Source organism: Bubalus kerabau, chromosome 2, assembly GCF_029407905.1.
Source record: "Bubalus kerabau isolate K-KA32 ecotype Philippines breed swamp buffalo chromosome 2, PCC_UOA_SB_1v2, whole genome shotgun sequence".
Taxonomy (NCBI): domain Eukaryota; kingdom Metazoa; phylum Chordata; class Mammalia; order Artiodactyla; family Bovidae; genus Bubalus; species Bubalus kerabau.
The window spans coordinates 3,811,479-3,836,576 of NC_073625.1; the positions used below are offsets into that span (position 1 = coordinate 3,811,479).

The 25,098-nt window shown below is 46.6% G+C and overlaps 1 protein-coding gene and 1 long non-coding RNA gene across 15 annotated transcripts in view; one reads left to right on the top strand and one right to left on the bottom strand.

The window, feature by feature from the left end:
• The window catches only part of THRB (thyroid hormone receptor beta), a 444,462-nt gene that overhangs the window by 97,397 nt on the left and 321,967 nt on the right, over positions 1-25,098 (bottom strand). The gene's annotated exons all lie outside the window — the stretch shown is intronic.
• On the top strand, positions 616-7,385 carry LOC129642936 (uncharacterized). 2 transcript variants are annotated; one of them, XR_008709938.1, is made up of 3 exons: positions 616-754; positions 4,229-4,368; positions 7,255-7,385. It is a non-coding gene; the product is annotated as an uncharacterized LOC129642936 (long non-coding RNA). The 2 variants fall into 2 exon arrangements; XR_008709939.1 differs by lacking the exon at positions 7,255-7,385 and adding an exon at positions 6,413-6,536.

A 25,098-nucleotide genomic window follows, 5' to 3' on the forward strand; every position in this document is an offset into this window, starting at 1 on the left:
TGCAGTCCATGGGGTCACAAAGAGTTGGACATGACTGAGCGACTGAACGACATGTATCTATGGTTATTTCAAGATCTGAGCAGAGGTCTCCAAAGAAACTGGGCACTGGGAGGGCCCTAGCATCTGCCTCTCACAGTGTGAGAAACAAATAGTAACATTTTATTTGAAAATTTAGAGAGAAAACCTTTTATTAGATTGAATTGATATACATACAGAATGAATGAATGAAATATTGAGATGGGGGAACCTGTGCTCAAACCTTCCCACTAGGGCTTACTCCTGGAAACTTTATAAACAAGATCGGCGAAGGACCCTGCTCTGCCATCATCTAGTTATTTGAAATGCATCCTCAGAAATGTTGTCTTCTGGGCAAAGCCTTGCAAAATCAGCCTCCTTGTTCAGATAGGCTGCCTTCCATCGCTGTGTGGTTTTCGCCTTCTTTTCCCGAGCACCCGCCTATTAATTTTCCCTCTTGTTGAGCCCAGCCTCTCTGCCCGCGCGTGCAGGTGAATTTAGGTTTGCTATCTCAGAGGTTTTTCTCTTGTTTCTCCGGCAGCAGTTCTCAGTCCAAAAAGGGAGTGTGATCTGGAAACTGCTAAGAGAGAAACAAACCTTTTCCTTATCTGGCTGGTCTCACTTCTCCAGTTTTCCTACCTATTCCATTAGGGAGTCACTATCTCCACGGAAAACAATCAGCGCAGCTGTGGAAATCGCGACAATTATTCTGAAACGGAACTCCAAAGCTCATCTCCTGGTAAGTTAAAGCCATTAACGTTTTTTTGCAAGCGTGTATTTAGAACCTTTAAACAAAAATGCACATTCATGTCTTTTAAAGTTTAGCCTGAAACAAAGTTAAAGACCAAACAACAAAATAACGTGTGTTCAAAGAGCCTGGTGGAAACTCCACCTGGAGAGTCGCTGCGTGGAAAGAGGCAGTGAGCAGGGTCAGGAGCTACGTGAAAGAATGACCCACTCGGGGAGCACTGACCACAGGCCCCAAAGGCTGGAAAAGGGCTTTCCCGAGATCACGACGGAACCTTCCCCTGGGAAGGGTCACTGGCTTTCCATAATTCACACTGGATTTAATCAGAGAATCCTCAGGTCAGATGACTCCAACGTTGAGGTAATTATTTTAAAGGCCACAGAGATTCCATTTAGGATATTAAAGAGGCTACAGCTGTGGTGAAACATGCCCATTAAAGAGCCACAGATGCACAGAAAAGGGAACCGATGTTTGTTGTCAGGATGAAGTTTCTCCTGTGTGAAACTTCAGATCATAACGTTCATTCTTGTTGCCAGTCTGAACCCACAGTTTTGAAAAAAACATTAGGTCATCTGTAACTCTGGCCTCGTTTTTTGGTTCCCAAACTTGAAATACCTCTTTCAAAAGGAGGAAATGCGTGTGCATCTTTTCTAACTTTGGAGACTAGGACAGGGGCATCGTTTGTGGGTAAAGAACACATTTTGAGATTTTGAGACAAAATATGACTCGGGTAAATCCGAACAACTTTATACATCACACTTAAAGGAGCCATTACACGCAGCAGAACACACACATTCTAGTAACGAATTACACTCAGAGATGAACAGACTGGACAAGAATATACCTTGGTATGGATGAAACACAGTAACACACAGGCCGACAGAGGTCCCTTCCTCAGGGCTTTCATAGAATCTCACAACCGTTTTCCAGATATTGTTTTGTGCACATAAGTAAGGAGGATCAAGATCAGTGTGGACAGTCCCTTCATGGACGGAGGAGACGTTTCAGTCTGGAGAAGCTGGGTTTTCCCTTTTGTTCAGGAATAGCGGTCTGGGAGGTCAGCCAGCCACATCTTCCTTACCCTCGCTTATGACGGCAGGCAAGCTTCCTCAGGGACGGGGAGAAGGCGGGTACTTGGGGGTGTTTCTGGGCCCTCGGGACACCACTAACCACATCAAAAACACATTGCCTTATGTGGTCTCTAATGTTCCCTCTGGAGAATCTGGCTTAGCATCAGCTGCTCACAGCTCTGGTCCAACGGCAGACACTGAGGTAGAATTGAACTGTTTTCGACCTGCGTGTCTTCTGGGTGATAATCTGGTTTAGCCTGCTCTACAGTGTTTCAAGAGTTCGGGAAAATCAAGAGGCGGTGTGATTTCCACTGTCTTTTTCATACCTTTTGGCGTTTCCCTTAAACTTTTCAATTACTCAAAACAGAGCTGGTGAGGGGCTCCCCTGGTGGTCCAGTGGCTAAGACTCTACATCACCGGTGCAGGGGGCCCGGGTTAAAGCCCTGATAGGGGGTCGGGATCCACAGACTAGAACTAAGAGTGTGCCCACCACGAGTAAAGATCTGGCATGCTGCAGCTAAGCGCCAGGGAGCCGAACACACCGAAACAGAGCTGGTAAAGCTGGGGCTGGGGCGGCGCCTGACCATCCGCCCCTGTAGGTCTGCCAGTCTCCTGCCTGCGTGCCCCCAGCCAGGGCCAGGCTGTCCCCCACCTCCTCTGTCCACAGATGGCTTGTAAACATACATCTAAGACCTTGTTACTTGCATGTGGTCTGAGGACTCACAGTATCAGCCGCACCCAGAGCTTGTTAGAGACTCGGGATGCTGGCCTCAGAACTGAAGAAGCAGAATCTGCATTTTAACCAGATCCGCATGTGATTCATGCGCACACTGAGGTTTAAGACAGTCTGCTTCAGGGCATGGTCTCCATGGAGAGTAGACAGGATTGGTTAAACGTGTAGTCACCCCGTTTAAACTTGGGTAGGATTTAATATTTACTACAGAGAGGGATGATTTTCCTATCTGGGAATCAGAGGGGAAAGTAGTATTTGATGAATTGCAGGTCAAGGAATACACACACACATACACACACACACACGCACTGCTGTGTGTGTGCTCAGCTGTGTCTGACTCTTTGAAGCCCCGTGAACTGTAGCCCACCAGGCTCCTCTGTCCATGGAATTTTCCAGGCAAGAATACTGGAGTTGGTTGCCATTACATTCTCCAGGGGATCTTCCTGACCCAGGGATTGAACCTGTGTCTCCTTCATCTGTTGCATTGGCAGGTGGATTCTCTACCACTCAGCTACCAGGGAAGCCAGTGTATGTATGTATATATATAAGACTGAGTGCCAAAGAACTGATACTTTTGAACTGTGGTGTTGGAGAAGACTCTTGAGAGTTCCTTGAACTGTAAGGAGATTAAACAAGTCCATCCTAAAGGAAATCAACCTGGAATATTCATTGTATGGAATAATGCTGAAGCTGAAGCTCCAATACTTTGGCCACCTCATGTGAAGAGATGACTCATTGGAAAAGACCCTGATGCTGGGAGAGATTGGGGGTGGGAGGAGAAGGGTGCAGCAGAGAATAAGATAGTTAGCATGACCAACTCAATGGACATGAATTTGAGCAAACTCTGGGAGACAGCAGAGGACAGAGGGGCCTGGCGTGCTGCAGTCTGTGGGGTGGCAAAGAGTTGGACACGACTGAGCGACTGAACAGCAACCAAAGGTCAGGGAAGGTGAAGGGACAAGCCTTTAATGTCTCTATTTCCTAAATGGTGAGCTGGTCAGTTTGGTTCATGAGGTGGAAAAATCCAAACACAAAGATTTCTGATTATAATTTCATCTTTTGTAGGACTTCCTCTCTAGAGACAGCCAACAAGATAATAAAAGCAGTAGGTAACACTGAATGTAGGCTTACCAGATGCCAAGCACCCATTCTGCAATTAAATGTAAAATTTAATCTTCACAATAATTCTATGAGGCAGAAATATTACCCTCAGTTTTCAGATGAGGGAACTGGAGCACAGAGAGGTTTAGCAACAAGCTCAAGGTCACGGTGAGTAAGTGACAGAGTCAGGAAGCAAACCTGAAGAGGTCTAGCTGACCCCGCCACACCTCCACCTGTTGCGGGAAGCCACCACCAAATGACTTAGGTGACCTTCTCAGGCTGGAAAACGGAATTCTGTGGGCTGAAATACTGAATTATAGGTTTGAAATAAAGAAACTAAAGTCAGAGAGGTCACGACCCTGCTCAACATCACCCAGAAGAGGGAAGTGCTGGGGTGGGTCTTCTGATTTTTCATCCCATGGTCTAAATTGAAAACATTCATATTTTGGTATACATCAAGGATGTGTTGCTCGATCTCAAACACTGTTTCAAATTCTGACATTTCCATGCGATAGCTCAAAATTAGGAGCAGTTTCTCTAATTAAAACTCTTGTCTTCCAGGAAACTTACCAAACACAAGACCGCTGTGCAGGGACTGCTTCTAACTCTCACACCAGCTGCCAATGAGTTTTTCAAAGGGCACATGTTTATGTTCGTACCGAGTGGCCAAAAAACTTGGAAGACAAAAACAACCAATCAAGGTAAGGAAGCACTGACATTTGTTGTAGCTGCCCATCCCAAAGGTGAAAAGGCCACCTAATAGTTTACAACTGGCAACAGGATTACTGATTTGGAGTTTAGGATATTGAACGGTAACCCTTATAAAAGGTCTCTTGCGTGCCAGGCATGGTGTGTCTCGCGTTGCATTTGCTCATTAGAACGATGCCGTGAGCGAGATGCTGTGATTTGCTTCATTTCGTAGGTGAGGAAACTTTGGCCCCGAGAACTACAGATACTGTCGAAAGTCACAGACAGTAAATTGGGAGCTCTTCTCATCTCCCCTACGACCGAGGCTACTTTCTGCAGGTGACGCAATGGTACCCCAGAGAAGAAAAACATTTGCCCAGTCACACAACTAGTTAAAGGGCAGTGCTGTGCCTGGAATCTTCCTCTGATGGGCCAAGTTTGGCCTGATGACAAATGGAAAATCCTAGGGAATGACAGTGGACCATCTCTTAGCAGAAACAGTGCTTTGAGAGAGGCTCATCTATTTGCTCAGGAAACCTGGCTTCAGGAAGCTGAGTCTGTCCTTATTGGGATGGACATAGGTACGCTATAGATACTATGTAAAAGACAGATAACTAGTGAGAACCGACCATACCGCGCAGGGGCCTCTACTCAATGCTCTGTGGTGACCTAAATGGAAGGGAATCCAAAAAAAAAAGAGGGGGTATACATATACGTACAGCTGATTCCCTTTGCTGTACAGTAGAAACCAACCCAACATTGTACAGCAACTATGCTCCAACAAAAATTAAAAAAAAATGGAATTCAAGAGCATATTTCTTTAGAAATGTAGGAAGGACATGTTGTCCAAATGAACACACTTGTCTGATTTTGACCATAGAATAATAAATATTTGAGATACGAACATTTCTGGCTCTCTGAAAGTCTGGCCGAATAGTAACCAAAAGAAGAAGAACCATTGTGCTGTTGGGAATCACCCCGTGTGTCGGGCACACGTCCACAGCTGACAGCTTCTGCGCAGAAGCTGAGTCACCAAGATGGCAGAGCCAGCGTGCTCTCTGACCAGAGAGGGCGGTGCTTCCTCGAGTATTCTCGTGGATTTACTTGAGACAAGATGGCAAGTGAAGTGGAAGGTATCAAAAAATGACCAAACTTGCTCCCCCAAGCCAGAGGGGCAGCTCACTTCCTGGGGCTGCCTTGCCTACAACTGCCTCAACTCTAGGGGTCCATTTGCCTGGAAAGATGAGAAAAGGTGGGGAGGAAGAAACCGCCCCAGTGAGGAAGACACTTGGGCAGAAACACCCGGTTCTGCAGGTACCTCCATGTGAGGGTCACTCAGTGGATCCGTACAGACTCACAGAGACACGGACTGAAGGGGCCATTAGCACCTACAGGGCTGCCCTTAGGCTGGCACCTTAGGCTGACCTTAGGCTGGCACCTTAGCCTGACCTTAGGCTGGCAGGCTGCACCCGGGATTTTGTCTCCCTGGAGACAGCTGGTAATGTCTGGAGACAGGCCAGGGATGCTGCTGAGCATTTTGCAGTGCCCAGGCTGGCCCTCCACAGCAAAGGGTCACCCATACCCTTGAGTAACTGGTGCCGCGATTGAGAAACCTGCCTACAAATCTGTCGGGTGAGTGAGGTTCTCATGGCCTCTGGTTCACAATGTGCTTCCTCTGGCCCGAGCAGGGCCCTGGAGTCCCTCCTCCATACCTCCTTTCATCTGCCCCTCAGTCAGTATGAGTGACTCCTGGGGGCAGGGTCCGACCGGATTAATCCGCACTAAGGTGTGAATGACTGACGGAGCCAGCACGAGCAGGAACAGCTGTATTTTGAGTGACTCATGGATTCAGGGTAAATTCAGCTCCAATCTGGGAAGTGTTAGCCGGGAGGCCTTAATAACGCAGGCACTTATTTTTAGTAGATGGGTGAGGTGACGAAATTTACAAAGCATTGCTCACCTTTTAAAGTCATAAACAAATCTGTGATGTGGTTCCACTGGGATATAGCCACGAATACTCATTTTTTTTAACTTTTTTTTTTTGGCTGTGCCACACAGCTTGTGGGATCTTAGTTCTCCAACCAGGGTTCCAACGCAAGACCCTGGCAGAGAAAGCAGGAGTGGAGTCCTAACCACTGGAGCTCCAGGGAATTCGCTGAGTACTTTTTATTACGAGCAATTGTTCTTGGTATTGATCACAATTGCTTTTCATCAAGAGAAGAAACCCTATTAAAAGCCTTCCTGTGCCCCAAACAAAACTCATTTGCTTTCTCTTCATCTCTAATGTTGACTTGTGGGTTTGATATGATTAGGGCCCATTTGTTGGTTATTTGAGGGGCCTTTGCTTCCATAAGTCCCTCGCTGTCTCTTCTCTAGACGCTGTGGGTCTATATTTGGATGGCAGGCTGTGTACGTTTTTATTTAAAGCCAGCAAAGCAGACACAGCCTGAGTAAAATAATTAGCAGTGGGGAGGAGTCTCAGAGTAATTTCTTCTCATTTTGAGACTCAGAAATGGAAAGTTTTGCCCTTCTGCTTGCAAAGCATGTGATGGTGCCAGATAGAAGTGCTTCTCCCTGGGCAAAGCTCCGTTAGGGTGGCTTCCCTGGTCACTCCACTCTACTCTCTGGATTCTTTGTCCCTCTGACTGTCATCAAGGGGACATATATGGTAGGTTGGTGGGTAGCACTATTCCATGCCAAATTTCAGAGGCAAATTAGCTCAACTGGTTCTCAGCTTATGGGTTCTGAATAGTAAAATTCAAGGAACAGTGGTGGGTAAAGGGTCCTTTGGGCTCACACTAGTTCGAACACCTCATATATAGGAAGGGAAATGGGAGTCTGAGAAGGTGGCCGAGGTTGGTCAAGGTCAGAGTTTTTTGTTTTGTTTTTTGCCTCACCAGGGCATGTGGGATCTTACTTCCCCAGCCAAGGATTGAACCTGTGCCCCTGAATTGAAAGCATGGAGTCCTAACCACTGGGCCACCAGGGAAGTCCCACGATCAAGGTCATTTGGACAGTCACAAGTGAAACCAAGCCTGACCTTCCACGAGTGCTGACTTCTGCCACCAAGTTCTGCCTGGAGCCTCCCAGGGGACACAGGCAGCACCAAGACCATCTGGGGTGAAGCTGGGTGAAGGCAGGCAGCCCTCATCCCGATGAAGCAGCCTCCTAAGAGGTCTTCCAAGAGAAGGAACTGGGGAAGAAATCCTTGTCTGGAGAAGAGGGAACAATAGAGTTGGGTGTGTTATGGAGGCAGGCATACATGCATGCTAAAAAAGCTTCAGTCGTGTCCAGCTCTTTAAAACCCCATGGACTGTAGCCCGCCAGGCTCCTCTGTCCGTGGGATTCTCCAGCCATAACACTGGAGTGCGCTTCCATGCCCTCCTGCAGGGGACCTTCCTGGCCCAGGGGTTGGCTCTGAGCCTCTCACGTCTCCTGCACTGGCAGGCGGGCTCTTTACCAGTAGTGCTACCCGGGAAGCCTGTTATGGGGGCAGTCAGCGGCAAAAGCGTTCTAGAAGCTTTAGTAATAGATTTTCAGTGATGTCTTCTTTCACAGACATCCTGAAGGGATATTTAAAATGAATGGGTAGCTAAGACTGTGCTCCCAGTGTAGTGGGCCCAGGTACCAACCCTGGTCCAGGAACTAAGATCCCACATGACACTGTGAAGAGTTGGCATGCTGCAACAAAGACCGAAGATCCCATGAGCCACAGCTAACACCTGGTGCAGCCAAAGAAAGAAAGAAAGAAAAATAAATATTCAAAAAGTCAAGCCAATGGGCAGTTCTCAAGGACCAGGCCTGGAAAGTAGGGCTGGAAGACCCATTTCTGAGTCACACCCATGACTCTTTACTTCCTGGACTGTGAAATGCATTGTGGGGGGAAGCTGGATGGCATTTGGTTATGGGATTCAGCAAATGTGCTTGAGCAAGTGACCAGGTCACTGCATTTGTCCCCTTCAGCTTTCCTGGTGGGGCGGTGCATCCGGCCTGGAGATATGAGGGAGATGGTGGTGGGTGGTGGTACTGGTGGCATTTGTTTTAATAATATCTGTTTATTTACTTGGCTGAACTGGGTCTCAGCTGCAGTACATGGGGCCTTCGGTTTTCGTTGTACATCCGGGTTCTTTAATCATGGCATTCGAACTCTTAGCTGTGGCATGTGGGATCTAATCCCCTTGCCAGGGATGGGACTCGGGCCTCCTGTGTTGGGAGCTCGGAGCCTTAGCCACTGGACCACCAGGGACGCCCCGATGATGGCATTTATCGTTTAGCACCTCTGCTCCCAGTACTCCAGTCTTGGTGCTAAGCACACTGTTTCTTTCAACCTTTACCTTCGTATTGAGATAAATAATAGTCATGCCCATTTCACAGATGAGGAAACTGAGTAATAAGAAAGGGAAGGTCATGTGCCCAATGTCACAGCCACACTGTGTCCCCAGGGCCACAACCAGAGGTGTCCTCAACGGCCCCATTCCCTTGTATGGGGTCAACAGTGTCCATGTGGTTTGGGGCTTTAGGAATGGCTGGTGCAGAGCTAACTGGAGTTGATGGTATGGATGTTTCTGGTCTGGAGACAGTGTCTCCATTGTTTACCTGCCCCCTTCCTCCCTTTGAGCCTCTTCTGCATTTAAAAGAAAAACAAAAGCAAACAAAGAGAAACAAAACAGAGATTCATGAAAAGAATGAAGCAAGGGAGTAAAGAATCAGGCAGGCTTTCCAGCAAACAAAAGAGAGCTTTTCTGTCCTTTGTAGAAATCATTGAAAACGATAAAACAAGAGCCAGAGAGAGGGGATCAAGGAGGACCAGAAGCGAGTGTTCCCCCCCGGGGGGTGGGTGTCTCAGGAAACAGCTGCAATGCCTCCTCTCTCCGGCGTGGCTGGGGGGCTCTGATGCTCTTTCTGATCTGTTAGCAAGTAGGAGGGACCCACTCATGGCCTCCGAGTCGCTCCTTCTCTGGTTTGTAAAGGATGCTTTGTGAAGCAAAGACCACTAGCCTTGAGGAGGGCTTGCTGCTTTCCTGTTTTTTGTTTACTCTTGTTGGAATTGAACAAGGACTTGGTAGCTCAAATCATTCTGTTTTAAGCCCTTGTACCTTCAACATGCCTCCTAGAATCGTCACCTCATCAACTCAGTTCCAAACCACAGGAAAACATCCTCCACGGGACCTTTTCATCTCTCAGATGCATCGTTAGTCACTGATTTAGTCAATCTGGAATTTCTAGGGACAAACCTGTTTTCCTGGCTTAGATATGCAGGGACAGAAGGAAATAAAAAGTCACATCAAATCTGTAGAGCATGCAGTAGAGCATGGTGAGGGGAAGCCAGACAACGTGTGTGCTGAGTGCCCTCCAGGACAACGTCTGTCTGCATATCGCTGCGTGCCTTCCTTTGTTTTTTATTTTTTAGATCTCTGCTGTTTCACTATGGACCACAGAACCTGTCACAGAGCAACACCTCCATAAATGCTGGCTGATGTATCTAGATTCTTTCTGCCCCTATTTGACAATAAGGAAAGCAAGACTACAAGATCTTAAGCAACTTGCTCAAATTCACAGGGTTAATAAGTGGCAATGGTCTTCCCTGGTGGCTCAGCTGGTAAAGAATCCACCTGCAATGTGGGTGACCTGGGTTCGATCCCTGGGTTGAGAAGATCCCCTGGAGAAGGGAATGGCTCCCCACTCCAGTATTCTGGCCTGGAGAATTCCATGGACTATATAGTCCATGGGGTTGCAAAGAGTCGGACACGACTGAGCGACTTTCACCTTCAATAAGTGGCATACTGGGGATTTGGATCCCAGGACATGTGACTCCAATGTTCTTTTCACTATACTATGCTACCTCCAGAAGTAACTAGAACAGGTGGGCAAAACAGATCACACCAGCGCTGTCTGGAGAGGCAGACACTGCTAGGGCAGGTGCAGAGGACTCTAACACATTTCTGAAGAAAAAGATGACTTCCGGATAAAGACCAAGTCCTTGCTGAGCTCCCTGACTTCCGGAATATTCCCATGCATGTGCACAGCCCTTTGCGACACAGATGCGTATCTGAATCTGTGCCTCCCTGCTTCCTGGGTGAACAGCTGGACTGCACTTCCGTGCGGCTGCGTTCTAGGCAATGGAATGAATGAACACACTGGCCACCCAGCTGGGCATCTGAAACAACTCCATGTATCTTTTCACTTTCTTTTCTCCCTTCTCCAGCTGAAAAGAGAAAATTCTGATGTCCCAGAGGTCAGCATGGTTGGAGGAAAGGCGTCTGGGTCCCCCAGAGGACCACACCAACATCACCTACCAGCCAAGAACACGTGGCATTAGATTAAACATGCGTGCACGCCAAGTCGCTTCAGTCGTGTCTGACTCTCTGTGACCCCATGGGCTGTAGCCCCCAGGCTCCTCTGTCCATGGGATTCTCCAGGCAAGAGTACTGGAGTGGGCTGCCATGCCCTCCTCCAGGGGAGCTTCCTGACCCAGGGATTGCTGGCATTGGCAGGCACATTCTCTACCACTAGCACCACCCGGGAAGCCCCTGGATTTAATATGAGTCAGGTATGTAATTCTCTTGTATGAAGTCACTGAGATTTGACGGTTCACCTGGCTACAGCTGAGAGCACTGTTTTACTAATAGGCCTTTTAGGATTGCAAATAGCTTTCTGGCCTATGATATCATTCCTTTCTTGACAAATGCAACAAGTCAATGGAAGCTTAAAGAGAGTTGTGAAGAATCGCGTGTGGGAACCATCAAAGCATCTGGGCGGTACCCTGCTGCCTGGGCAGAAGCCCATCGGTTAGGTTCACCGGCTTAGTTTCCCCACCTGTAGTTTCAAGGTGTTATGTCAGATGGTCTCTAGCTTCCTTCTAAATCTAAGCCTCTATAAGTCTTTTTCGAGGCTGACAAATGTGTACGGCCACAGGTGTTCAGATAGTTATCTCTTGATACTGTGAACCCCTCAAAGGTACGGATTATTTCTTAGTTACATTTATATGCCTGGAATCTAATCTCTTAGATGCTCTAAGGTTGAATTTAATTAGAATTTTTTTTGTTGGAAAAAAACTCAAAGAATTTATGAATGTTCTGATTTATGCCAGTGATTTCTTGATCTAATTCGGAGCACAGCATCAAATGATTGAAATTCTCAAGAATATTTTCATTATGCCTTACTGAGTATGATAGGCTATTTTATATTCATTTGCATAGACGTAATCTTTGAAGAATGATTTTATAATAAAGCTGAAAGACTTTTTTGATTAAAGGTGGTGCCAGCAGTAATTGGTATTCTGATGGCTTCATTTACAGTTCTATTTAGTTGAATAATATAGGGGCATAATTCCTACTTAGAGTTGAGAAAATTGGAGTACAGAGCATTCAGGATTTTATCATTCTGAATGGCCCTTAACCTGAGGTTCATAAAAGTAGTATTGGGCAAACTAAGAGCAATTTAAAAAGTTTGAATAAGGCCCAAGGGAAACTATAGAATAATACGAGGTAGCTTATGCCACTTTCATGAAAACCTTTAAGTCATCTGGTTTTGGAAAAATAATTTTTTTTCTATAGGTTGTATGGAAATATTGGTCATTTCATCCTGCTCATCAAAAATATCGGATTATATATGTTTTCGGTGACTGAAAATAGGCAATGAATTCTGTTTCTTAGAAAATGCAGTCTGGGACTTCTCTGGGGGCTCAGTGTTAAGACTTCGTGTTCCCAGGGGTGAGGGTTCAATTCCTGGTCAGGGAACTACTATCCCAGTCGCTGCCTCCCTGCACCCCACCCCCCCATCCCCAAAGAAGAAAATGCAATTTGGTGCATAAAAATGCTTTAAAGCACAGAGTTCAAGGGAGGTAGAAGGTTAAGGATTAACAAGAGAGTCTTGGCAGAAAAGTGGGAACCACGATTTGACACTACACAGACAGAATGCAATCTAACAATGGGAAACCAGTGCATTGTTAGCTTACTGGCAGCTGCAGGGGGATGGGAGAAGGCAATGGCACCCCAATCCACTGTTCTTGCTTGGAGAATCCCAGGGACGGGGGAGCCTGGTGGGCTGCCGTCTATGGGGTCACACAGAGTCGGACACGACTGAATCAACTTAGCAGCAGCAGCTGCAGGGGGATGTGTGTCTCTTCCCATTTTCTGCCCCTCTGTGTGATTATGTCCTGCTCTGTCCCACCTCCTGGGGAGTGCAGCTGTCCAGGAACATGTGAGCGGTACGGACCCTTTGTCTTGCTGGCATAGGAACCCATGCCCATCGAAAATGAAATATTGATACTGCCAACCAGTGTTTTTAGATGCTTATTTTATCAGGGACTGCAGAAAGGAAGAGATTGTATTAAAAATTATCTACTTCCTTTTGCAGGAATTGTTTGCTTCATATGTTATGTTTAGGTGACTCCTTCATTCAATATATCATTCCATAAAATAATAAAGACTAACAAAGGTATTTCTTGGCTCTCACTTGGTACAGAAAGTTCTTTCAGGAAATCCTAAACAAGAAGTGAAATTTGAATGGGATCCTAAAGAGAAGGCAGGAATTATGGGACTGAGCCAAGCAAAGCTGGAAAAATGTAAGCTCACCTGCATTTAAAAACCTGCAAACATTCATTTACGTCTGTTTTGTTCCACTGTGGTGCAGTAATTCTATGGGCCACTTCTCACCATTAAACTGACTGTCTCTAATGTCTAGAGCCTACCTGGGCCAGGTATAGCCTGAGGATGACTAGTTTCAGCTGAGCCCCAAGGGGCCTCACCCTGTGTTAGAAGATTTACCTCCATCCACCATCCTCATCACCTTTTTTGAGAAAAGTTCAGCATTTTCAGCATCAGGCAGTCAGTTCAGTTGCTTAGTCATGTCTGACTCTTTGTGACCCCATGGACTGCAGCATGCCAGGCTTTCCTGTCCTTCACGAACTCCTGGAGCTTACTCAAACCCATGTCCATCGAGTTGGTGATGCCATCCAACCATCTCATCCTCTGTCATCCCCTTATCCTCCCACCTTCAATCTTTCCCAGCATCAAGGTCTTTTCAAATGAATCAGTTCACATCCAGTGGCCAAAGTATTGGAGTTTCAGCTTCAGCATCAGTCCTTCCAATGAACACCCAGGACTGATCTCCTTTAGGATAGACTGGTTGGATCTCCTTGCAGTCCAAGGGACTCTCAAGAGTCTTCTCCAACACCACAGTTCAAAAACATCAATTCTTTGGCGCTCAGCTTTCTTTATAGTCCAACTCTCACATCCATACTTGACTACTGGAAAAATCATCAGGAGTCTTTAAAGCTCCTTAGGGCTTCCCTAATGGCTGAGTGGTAAAGAATCCATCTACCAATGGAGGAGACCCAGGTTCAATCCCTGGCTTGGGATCAAAGGAAAATGAAATTTGGCAGATAAAATGCTTAAAGGTACAGGGTTTAAGGGAGGTAGAAGGTTAAGGATTAACAAGAGGGTCTTGGCAGAAAGGAAGGAAATGGCAACCCACTCCATTATTCTTGCCTGGGAAATCCTTGTAGCCTGGAAGGTTACAGTCCATGGGGTCACAAAAGAGTTGGACATGACTTAAAAACTAAACAACAACAACACCACCAAGTGAGTCAAAGGCGCAGTCCAGAACCATAATGCTGTGGGGACTGCCCCCACACAGCCACATTCTCTTGAGGCCTAAAATGGTAGTCATTTAATATACATCCTGGAGAAGGGAAAGGCACCCCACTCCTGTATTCTGGTTTCTGGAGAATTCCATGGACAGAGGAACCTGGCAGGTTCTGAGGAACAGTCCAGGGGGTTGCAAAAAGTCTATGAAAAAAAAACTCTTCTTGGGGGGGAACAAACTCCATAACTAAAAGTTTCAAACAACCCAAGCTACTCACTAAAGAAGCGTGGGGTGGCCTTCGGAGCTCAGTGCATGAGCTGATCATTTACAAGAATTTGTAGGCCAGAGAAGGAAGTTTCCTTGTGGCTGCCCTTGAAGTCCATTCCTGAAGGACTTGATGACCGTGTGATCTGGAGGGGCTCCTGCCCCAGTAGGCCTTTGAGGCAAATGAGACGCTGCAGTCCACTGGTCAGATGCGACTGCAGATGCAGTGGGCTTGTCGTTCCTGGGTGAGTGTGACGAGCCGCCAATAAGAGCAGAGCACCGCTGATCATGTCTCAGTTTGTCCCTGTTCACCCTAGATTGCTGTTTAGTTGCTAAGTTGTGTCTGACTCTTTTGCAGTCCCACAGACTATAGCCCACCAGGCTCCTCTGTCCGTGGGATTTCCCAGGCCAGAATACTGGAGTAGGCTGCCACTTCCTTCTCCAGGGGATCTTCCTGACCCAGGGACTTAACTCGTGTCTCCTGCATTGGCAGGAGGATTCTTTACCACTGAGCCACCTGGGAAGCCTGGAACCTTAGATTAATGGTGATATTTTAGATGTCTTTTGTAGGTCCTCAGAGGAAATGCCAGAATGTTATAAATGTTAGAATGAATGTTAGAAAGCATTTCCCCAAAGATATCTGACATGGAAAAAGAACACACCCTGCTAGATGGGTGGTTGCTAAGCTTCTGTGTATATCAGAATCACTTGAAGAGCCAGTAAGGAACCCAGAGGCCCAGGTCCTTGTCATTACCTAAGCTGTAGGAATGGAGCTGTTTTGCCTTTTTTTATAACCAAAATTTCCAATGATTCTGATACCTCACCACCAAGTTTGAGAATACCTGTTCTTTTCTCAACACTTAGATGTGCGTTAGAATCACTAGAGGAGTTAAAAAAACACAAAGATGCCAGAGGCTCCACTCTAGACCCAGTGGGCTGGACTCTCAGGCAGAGTGTGGGCACTGGTATTTTCAAATAGGTAACTAGGGTGGGCAGTCTGGGCTGAGACCCACTGTGTCCAGATTGAGGTTCTCAGACTGAGTTATGCTTCAGAAGCACCTGGACAGTTTTAAAAGAACACTGGATCTTGAATCCACACCTAGACAGTCTGATTAGGTTGGTCTGGGGGTGCCATGAGCATCGAGATCTTACAAAGCTCCCAAGGGGACTGGAATGTGCATGCAGATCTGAGCAGAACAAGGCTGTCTGTCCTCCACCAAAGAGGGGACTCTGCTTTGATAAGTTGAGGGCAAACTGCTTAATCCAGCTTCCATGGAAACTCATTATATACACACATCTTAGCATGATAAAGAGTAAGAACTTCAGTTAAGAAAAACAAAATGAGACCTCAGTAACCCTGGGGGTTCAGATGGTAAAGAATCCACCTGCAATGCAAGAGACCCAGGTTTGATCCCTGGGTCAGGAAGATCTCCTGGAGGAGGGCATGGCAACCCACTCCAGTATTCTTGCCTGGAGAATCCCATGGACAGAGGAGCCTGGTGGGCTACAGTCCATGGGGTCGCAAAGAGTTAGACATGACTGAACGACTAACACTTTTGCTTCACTCCAATGTAATGTGAACCCCACTATTACGTTCTTTTTTGCTTCTCCACAAATTAATTATTGTCTTTAATTCCAAAAAGAAAATAGTGGGCAATCAAAAGCTCTGTAAGATTGGACTTCTAAAAGGTTATATGGTGAGAAAAATGTCTTTTAAAGTAACTCTCTGCATGGCAGCGTTTTAAAGATATACTTGGAAAGCAATGGTGGGACTTCCAAGGCAGTCCAGTTAAGACTGTGCTTTCGAGACACGTGTACCCCAATGTTCATCGCAGCACTGTTTACAATGGCTAGCACATGGAAGCAACCTAGATGTCCATCGACAGATGATAAGGAAGTTGTGGTACGTATACACAATGGAATATTACTCAGCTATTAAAAAGAACCCATTTGAGTCCGTTCTAATGAGTTGGACAGATTGCCTGATGAACTATGGGTGGAGGTTCGTGACATTGTACAGGGGACAGGAATCAAGACCATCCCCAAGAAAAAGAAATGCAAAAAAGCAAAATGGTTGTCTGAGGAGGCCTTACAAATAGCTGTGAAAAGAAGGGAAGTGAAAAGCAAAGGAGAAAAGGAAAGATATAAGCATCTGAATGCAGAGTTTCAAAGAATAGCAAGGAGAGATAAGAAAGCCTTCCTCAGCGATCAATGCAAAGAAATAGAGGAAAACAATAGAATGGGAAAGACTAAAGATCACTTCAAGAAAATTAGAATAAATAAATTTAAATAAAAAAAAAAGAAAATTAGAGATACCAAGGGAACATTTCATGCAAAGATGGGCTCAATAAAGGACAGAAATGGTAGGGACCTAACAGAAGCAGAAGATATTAAGAAGAGGTGGCAAGAATACTCAGAAAAACTGCAAAAAAGATTTTCACCACCTGGATAATAACAACAGTGTGATCACTCAACTAGAGCCAGACATCCTGGAATGTGAAGTCAAAGGGGCCTTAGGAAGCATCATTACGAACAAAGCTAGTGGAGGTGATGGAATTCCAGTTGAGCTACTTCAAATCATGAAAGATGATGCTGTGAAAGTGCTGCACTCAATATGCCAGCAAATTTGGAAAACTCAGCAGTGGCCACAGGACTGGAAAATGTCTGTTTTCATTCCAATCCCAAAGAAAGGCAGTGCCAAAGAATGCTCAAACTACCGCACAATTGCACTCATCTCACACGCTAGTAAAGTAATGCTCAAAATTCTCCAAGCCAGGCTTCAGCAATATGTGAACTGTGAACTTCCAGATGTTTGAGCTGGTTTTAGAAAAGGCAGAGGAACCAGAGATCAAATTGCCAAATCTACTGGATCATGGAAAAAGCAAGAGAGTTCCAGAAAAACATCTATTTCTGCTTTATTGACTATGCCAAAGTCTTTGACATTGTGGATCACAATAAATTGGAAAATTCTTCAAGAGATAGGCATATCAGACCACCTGACCTGCCTCTTGAGAAACCTGTATGCAGGTCAGAAAGCAACAGTTAGACCTGGACATGGAACAACAGACTCGTTTCAAATAGGAAAAGGAGTTCGTCAAGGCTGTATATTGTCACCCTGCTTATTTAACTTATATGCAGAGTGCATCATGAGAAATGCTGGGCTGGAGGAAGCACAGGCTGGAATCAAGATTGCTGGGAGAAATATCAGTAACCTCAGATATGCAGATGACACCACCCTTATGGCAGAAAGTGAAGAATTAAAAAGCCTCTTGATGAAGGTGAAAGAGGAGAGTGAAAAAGTTGGCTTAAAGCTCAACGTTCAGAAAACGAAGATCATGGCATCCTGTTCCATCACTTCATGGGAAATAGATGGGGAAACAGTGGAAACAGTGGCTGACTTTATTTTTGGGCTCCAAAATCACTGCAGATGGTGATTGTAGCCATGAAATTAAAAGACGCTTACTCCTTGGAAGGAAAGTTATGACCAACCTAGACAGTATATTAAAAAGCAGAGACATTACTTTCCCAACAACTGTCCATCTAGTCAAGGTTATGGTTTTTCCAGTGTTCATGTATGGAGTTGGACTAAAAAGAAAGCTGAGTACCGAAGAATTGATGCTTTTGAACTGTGGTGTTGGAGAAGACTCTTGCAAGTCCCTTGGACTGCAAGGAGATCCAACCAGTCCATCCTAAAGGAGATCAGTCCTGAATATACATTGGAAGGACTGATGTTAAAGCTGAAACTCCAACACTTTGGCCACCACATGCGAAGAGCTGACTCATTGGAAAAGACCCTGATGCTGGGAAAGATTGAAGGCAGGAGGAGAAAGGGACGACAGAGGATGAGATGGTTGGATAGCATCACCAACTCAATGCACATGGGTTTGGGTGGACTCCAGGAGTTGGTGATGGAGAGGGAGGCCTGGTGTGCTGCAGTTCATGGGGTCGCAAATAGTCGGACATGACTGAGTGACTGAACTGAACTGAATGAGTTGGATGAAACTGGAGCCTATTATACACAGTGAAGTAAGTCAGAAAGAAAACCACCAATACAGTGTATTAACACATATATATGGAATTTAGAAATATGGTAATGATGACCCTATATGCAAGACAACAAAAGAGACACAGATGTAAAGAACAGACTTTTGGACTCTGTGGGAGAAGATGAGGGTGGGATAGTTTGAGAGAATAGCATCAAAACATGTATATTACCACATATGAAACAGATGAACAGTCCAAGTTCAATGCATGAAGCAGGGCACTCAAAGCCGGTGCTCTGGGACAACCCAGAGGGATGGGGTGGGGAGGCAGGCAGGAGGGGGTTCAGGACGGGGGGACACATGTACACCCATGGCTGATTCATGTCAATGTATGGCAAAAACAACTACAATATAGTAAAGTAACTAGCCTCCAATTATAATAAATAATTGTTTTTTAAAGACCCTGTGCTTGCACTGTAGAGGGCTCAGGTTCTATCCCTGGTCCGGGAATTGAGATTCCACACGTGGCACGGCATGGGCAGAAAGTAAAAAAGAAAGAAATAAACAAGGCAATGGTGATGGAAATGTAATGGAAATAAATTGAAAAGAAAAAAAAATGAGACTTGATAACTAAAGTCATTTAACCCACAGTTTACTACGATTTGGGAGCAGAGTGTCCAAACACTCAACTGTCTGCTGTAGTGACCTTGGGCAGGTGACTTCACTGTGGTCCCCTTTGCCTGCTGATGTATGAAGTGTGAGGGCTGGAGGGATGACTCTCAGCTCTGCATCTGCACCACAGCAGATGCGCCTGCATCCCACAGGCTGGACAGCTGGAGGTCTGCACTAGTTTCCTTTCTACAGCACAGAAAATTCCAGAGCAAGAATGTCATGATGGCCATGACTTAAAAGCCAAGAGGGATAAAACATGAGCCTGGGATTGTCAGCTGGGGGTGGCACAGAAAAGTAACTCTTGGCTCATTTCAAACAAAAACACATCACGTGTTCATTAGGGGCCAGATTACTGCTGGGAAAAAAATGACTTTCAGTTCTTCTGAAGGACTTTGGGAGAACAGGGAGGAAGATCCATCCTGAAAGAACAGGACTCTGCCAGGTTAGGGTTGATATTTGTGACCATCAGCAGAAGCTGAGTCGAGAGCTGTGGGCAGTTCCTGGTTACGGGGGGCTTGAGGGAGCAGAGATGAGTTTGTCAGGATGGCGGATGCTGAGGGGAGATGGTGATGCTGGCGACAATGGGGTGGGGCAGGGAGAGAGGGCCAGGTGTGGGGGTCTAGAAGACAAATATTGTAAAGGGGCTTCTGGGCGACAGTACAGGGGTTGCTGAACAGGAAATACATTTTTCCTTTACTCTCATGTTCCCACCTTTCAATTCATAACGTCCTTTTTTTTTTTTTTTTTACATGTCATCTTTCTGAGCCCCCTCTGGCTGCAGCTCAAATTTGGAAAGTGGTCCAGAAGCAAATGTCTTTGGGTGCCCAGGAAATTTTGAGGGAAGGTTTTCACGAATCTGGCTGAATTTGGTGAGATGTCATGAATTTGGTTTCCTTCACAAAGTCCCGTATTTTTCGGGAGGAAGTCTCTCTTCCGGGAGCAGTTCAGGAAGTTAAGGAGGTGAGGGATGGGAGGGAGAAAGAGACAGAGTCCAAGAGGCCAGCTCTTCCTCAGGAGGATGATGGACTAAGGTCCAGCATCCTGTATCCATTCCTACTGTAGAAAGTGTCACTGTGCCTCCTAGTCCCTGAGAAAAAGTATTTGCTATCGTGTTAAAGAAAAGAATGTGTGAGCTGCACAGAAATTTTCTTTCTGTGTGTGAAGGGTTTTTTTTTTTTTTTTTGGCTGCAGGGCATGCAGGACTTCCCCAAGCCAGGATGGAACCCGTGTGTGTGTGTGTGTGTGTGTGTGTGGTTTCCCTGATTTTCCCTTGTTATGGGGGAACATGGAGGGAACCTAGAGCTGAGGTGCTGGTCTCCTCTCTTCCAGAGGCGGGACAGCCGGCAGGGGCTCTCACTCTTCTGTTTGGTGTGTGATGGGGGAAAATGTAAAATGATAAGCAGTCACGGTTTTCCATTCGTTTCTCAGGTGAGCTCCTTAGACAGGAAGCTCTGTTTTGCTGAGTGGGGTCTCAGAGGGGGACGGACACGGGAGAAGCGGTGCGAGGGGCCACCCTCTCCGGAGGGAGTGGGCCGGTGGAGAAGGGGCGGTGTGGGGGCGGGGCTCCTGGCTGGGGGCGGGGCTCCCGGCTTGAAGGGGTGGGGCTCCCGGCGTGGGGGCTGGACTCCCGGCTCGGGGCGGGGTCTGCAGCCCCACAACTCCCCTGGGGCTTCCGCAGCTACCTGAGGAGTGAAAAGAAGAGATGGATGGGGAGGGTTTTAATTTAAAAGGTCTCTGTGATTCGTCTGCTGCAGCCCCCTGCTTGCCCTCAACGTATTTGGGAAGCCTGGCGTTTCCTTTCTTGCTGACCTGTGGTGAGATTTTGGTTGCTTTGAGGAGGGGACTCATGCTTCCTTGGTGATTAATGGTAAAGAATCCACCTGCCAATGCAGCAGACCCACGTTCGATCCCTGGGTAGGAAAGATCCCCTGGAGAAAGAAAAGCAACCCGCTCCCGTATTCTTGCCTGGAGAACCCCATGGAACCTGGCATGCTACAGTCCATGGGGTGGCAACCTGTCAGACAGGACTTAGGGACTGAACGGCAGCAGCAACCATCACCACCATGCTGGGGAGGGGCAAGAGGCCCCACTGCTTCCTGGGCTAAATACCCAAGAGATAAAAGCCAGGTTTCCATTTGTGATTGGCACCAGGAGACATAAGAGACACGGGTTCAATTCCTGGGTCAGGAAGATCCCCTGGAGGAGGAAATAGCAACCCATTCCAATATTCTTGCCTGGAGAACCCCGTGGACAGAGGAGCCTGGTGGGCTGCAGTCCATGGGGTCACTAAGAGTCAGACATGACTTCGCACACACATACAACAACCACCTCTGACAGCAGAGCTAGCTATCTGGGCAAATTGATATTTTTCTTTCTCCAAAACTATCTGTGGCCACATTGTCATGTGCGTAGCTGGCTCTCTGAAATTTGAGGCCACGTTTTATTTTTGGCCATGACTGGGGAAACAGGAATTCAGAAGAAAGTGCACTAAGGCTTCAGATGCCCCTTCCGAGTAATTACGCCAGGAGTGCATAACCGGACAGTTCAAGCTCCTGGTTCACGGAGCAACGTGGGGAAGGAAGCGAAGCCATGTCTGGCCTCTGTGCACGGCCCTTGCTGGGAGACCAGTGCGCAGACCTGGGTGTGGCTGTCCTGACTTTGGCAGGAAGGACAGATGGACAGCCAGCTCTGCCGGGTTTCCCTGCCCTGCCCTCTGAGGCTAGGGCCAGGGTGCCATGGGGGTGTGGTTGGTTCATAAAGGGTGCTTGTTGAGATAACCTTCCCCCTTAACCAGTCATGCCTGTGTCTAAGTGGAAAGAACTATGTGTTGGAGTAGAAGTACTAACACATCCTAAGGACCCACTGAGTTCTGCCCCAAGAGACTTCTTAGCTGGAGAACAGAGACAGAAGTCCTAAAATGACACCTCACTAGAGCTCCCTGTATCTAAACTGGAAATTTCTGTTTGTCAGGAATGTCATAGCATCACGTTCACAGCTCACCTGTAAACAGTACAAAATAGAAATTATACACACCAAGAAAGAGAGAGAAAAGAATTAAGCAAACGTGATAAAAGGTTAACATTTGAGGACTCTGGGTATTCTCTGAACTCATCTCACAAACTTTCTGTTAGTATGAAATTACTTCAAAAGAAGACACATTTTTAAAAGGTCAAATATTGCCATAAACAAAAAGGAGAGATGGATACTGAAATGGGAAAAAGTTTTGTAACATTTATGACATGATAAATTAAATCCTTAATATATAAATTATAAGAAAAAGACTAACAGTACAATAGAAAAGTTACAAAAGAAGACATTTAAGTGGCCAATTGTGTGTGTGTGTATATAGTCAAATCTATTATTAATAAGAAACATGTAAAGTTTTGGAAAACTTTGATACAAACTATGGTAAAACTTTGCCTAATTAATTGCCTTTCTCAAAAGTAAACTACTGAAAATCTCCAAAGTTAGAGGGTATGTGATTAAATGGACATTGAACTGCTGTTTGGTCCAGTAACCTGGCTACAACTTGTCAATAGAAAAGGTTTTTAAAGATGTTCAGTTCCTTGGACCCAGAATTTTCTTTCTTTCTTTTTTTTAACTTAGGAGAATCTATCCTGTGAAAATAATGATTGATGTCAAATTATTTATACTGAGGTTCATTATAACATTATTTATAATAATATTATATTAAAAGCCAGACATGCAGGGTCTGTATCACTGTTTTATGGGTCACTAAGTAGCTGTGAACAGAATCTTATTTTAGAAGAGCATTTATATTGATGGGAAATGCTAACAACATGCAAGCTGTTAGCATTTGCTCTCTCTGAGTGGTGTCCTTATCTGGCTGTGAACAACCTCTGACCCTGTGAGGGGGTAACCTACAGAGGTCACAGAGGTCACAGGACAGGAGCTCATCTGTGGTTCCATCTCTGAAGGGATGGAGTGGTCATCAGGGAGAGTCTACACTAAGACGGCCACCTTGGAAAATGCCATGGGCTTCACAATAAAACCCTAGTGGCTTAGCCAGTAGACAGTCTGCCTGCCATGCAGGAGGCCCAGGTTCGATCCCTGGGCCAGGAAGATCCCCTGGAGAAGGGGATGGCAACCCACTCCAGTATTCTTGCCTGGAGAATTCCATAGACAGAGGAGCCTGGCGGGCTACAGTCCATGGGGTCACAAAGAGTTAGACACGACTGAGTGACTAGCACTTCACTTTCTTTCATGATAAAACACCAACCTTTCCCAACTTAGATGTGTTGTTTGACTCATAAAAACCTATCCATTAACATGGTCTCAAAACACAAAAAACCTTTCTCCAGGGCGCCTTTTTTCTCTACACTCAACCATCAAGTTACTCATGCCTGACTTTAAGAAAATGTGATTTATAGATGTTCAAATCTAAGTGCAACCTAATCTTAAGAGTGGAGGCAGAATTAGAGATGAGCTAGTCTCACTTTCTCATTTAATTGATAAGGAATTGAAGCTCTAGGGAGATTAGGTGACTTGCATGGTTATTATCTTGAATATAATGAATGCTTGTTCAAGTAATGAGAATACAAAATCCACAGTGGGCAACTGGACAATGCATATGGGCCAGCAAGTTATGGATGAAGAGACACAAGTGGCCAACAAACATGCAAAAGCATTTCAACCTCAGGAGTAGTAAGAAATGTAAATTTTCATCCTATTTAACGAATGAGGACAAGGGGCCGTGATGGAAGGTATCAGATCAGTCTTCTCTGTAGGGCAGAGCGGGGCTTGTGCCCCACCTACTGCCTCTTCTGTTGCCCCCAACCTCCCCCCTACACAAGATGCTGGGGAGGTCGAAGAACCCTCCCCTTCACGCCCGCATACCACCACCAACAAATATGCTTGTTCTCCTCTTTGAAAAAGCAAACACACACAAACACAAGCATGGAAACTCTCCGAGGCTCTCACGGTGAACGCCCTGGGCCGAGGACTGGGGGCTCTGGTCTGTCACATCCCGCCCTCCTCCCCTCGCCCCAGGACACACGGAATAGGATTCCTCGAGCGAGAGAAAGGAGAGGGCCAAGGTCACCGCGGGTCAGATGGAGGCACAATGGGCCACGAAGAAGAGGCATGGGTCCCTCCGCTGGGAGGCCTGTGATTCACGGGGCAGCCTCATCGTGGGCTGACCTCCTGTCCCACCCTGACTCCCTGAACCAGCTCGGAGCACACGGAACAGCCCCGTTTCTGCCTCTCCAGGCACGTTTCCAGGAGTCCCAGTTCTTAGCTCCCATCTCATCAAGGCTCAAAACCTCTCACTTGGGTATTTAAAATTATAGACATTCATATCTTAGAACCAACTCTCCTATGGTGCGAATCATGATTTTATGCAAAGTGGAGCTCATTACAACGACATAAATGTTAGCAGAGTCCCCTCAGATTGCCTAGGAAGCTGTGCTTAATACCAGACCAGGAAAACGGGCGTTCCCAACCCCCAGGGCCACAGGCCACTGCTGGTTCATGGGCTGTTAAGCACCAGAAGGCGAGCAGGGGCGAGAGCAGAAATCGTCTGTATTCACAGCTGCCCCCATTGCTTGTGTTACCGCCTGAGGTCTGCCTCCTGTCAGCTTAGCACGATCCGACGCAGGATCATATATGATCTCCTATAGGCTCCAGGCCCTCCCAGGAGGATCTCCTATAGGCTCCAGGCCCTCCCAGGAGGATCTCCTATAGGCTCCAGGCCCTCCCAGGAGGATCTCCTATAGGCTCCAGGCCCTCCCAGGAGGCCCTAGTGGAGACAACCCACCTGTCAGTGCAGGAGATGTGAGAGATGTGGGCTTGATCCCTGGGTCGGGAAGATCCCCTGGAGGAGGGCGTGGCAACCCACTCCAGTATTCTAGCCTGGAGAATCCCACGGGCAGAGGAGCCTGGCGGGCTACAGTCCATGGGGTCGCAGAGTTGGACACGACGGAAGTGACTCAGCACGCAGCACACACAGGATCGTAAAAGCATGAACGCTACTGTGCTTGAGCCATCCTGAAACCATCCTTCTCCCACCCTGGTCTGTGGAAAAACCATCTTGCACGAAACCAGTCCCTGATGTCAAAAAGGTTGGGAACCGTTGCAATAAAATATGGTATCAGGGCACTTCCTTCCTCCCCTCTAAGAATCTGTATTTTTGAAGATTTCATATGGTCCTAATATTAAGTAGGTTAAGGCAGAGCAATGAGAACACTGCAGCAAGACATGACTCCTCTGTAGCTGATA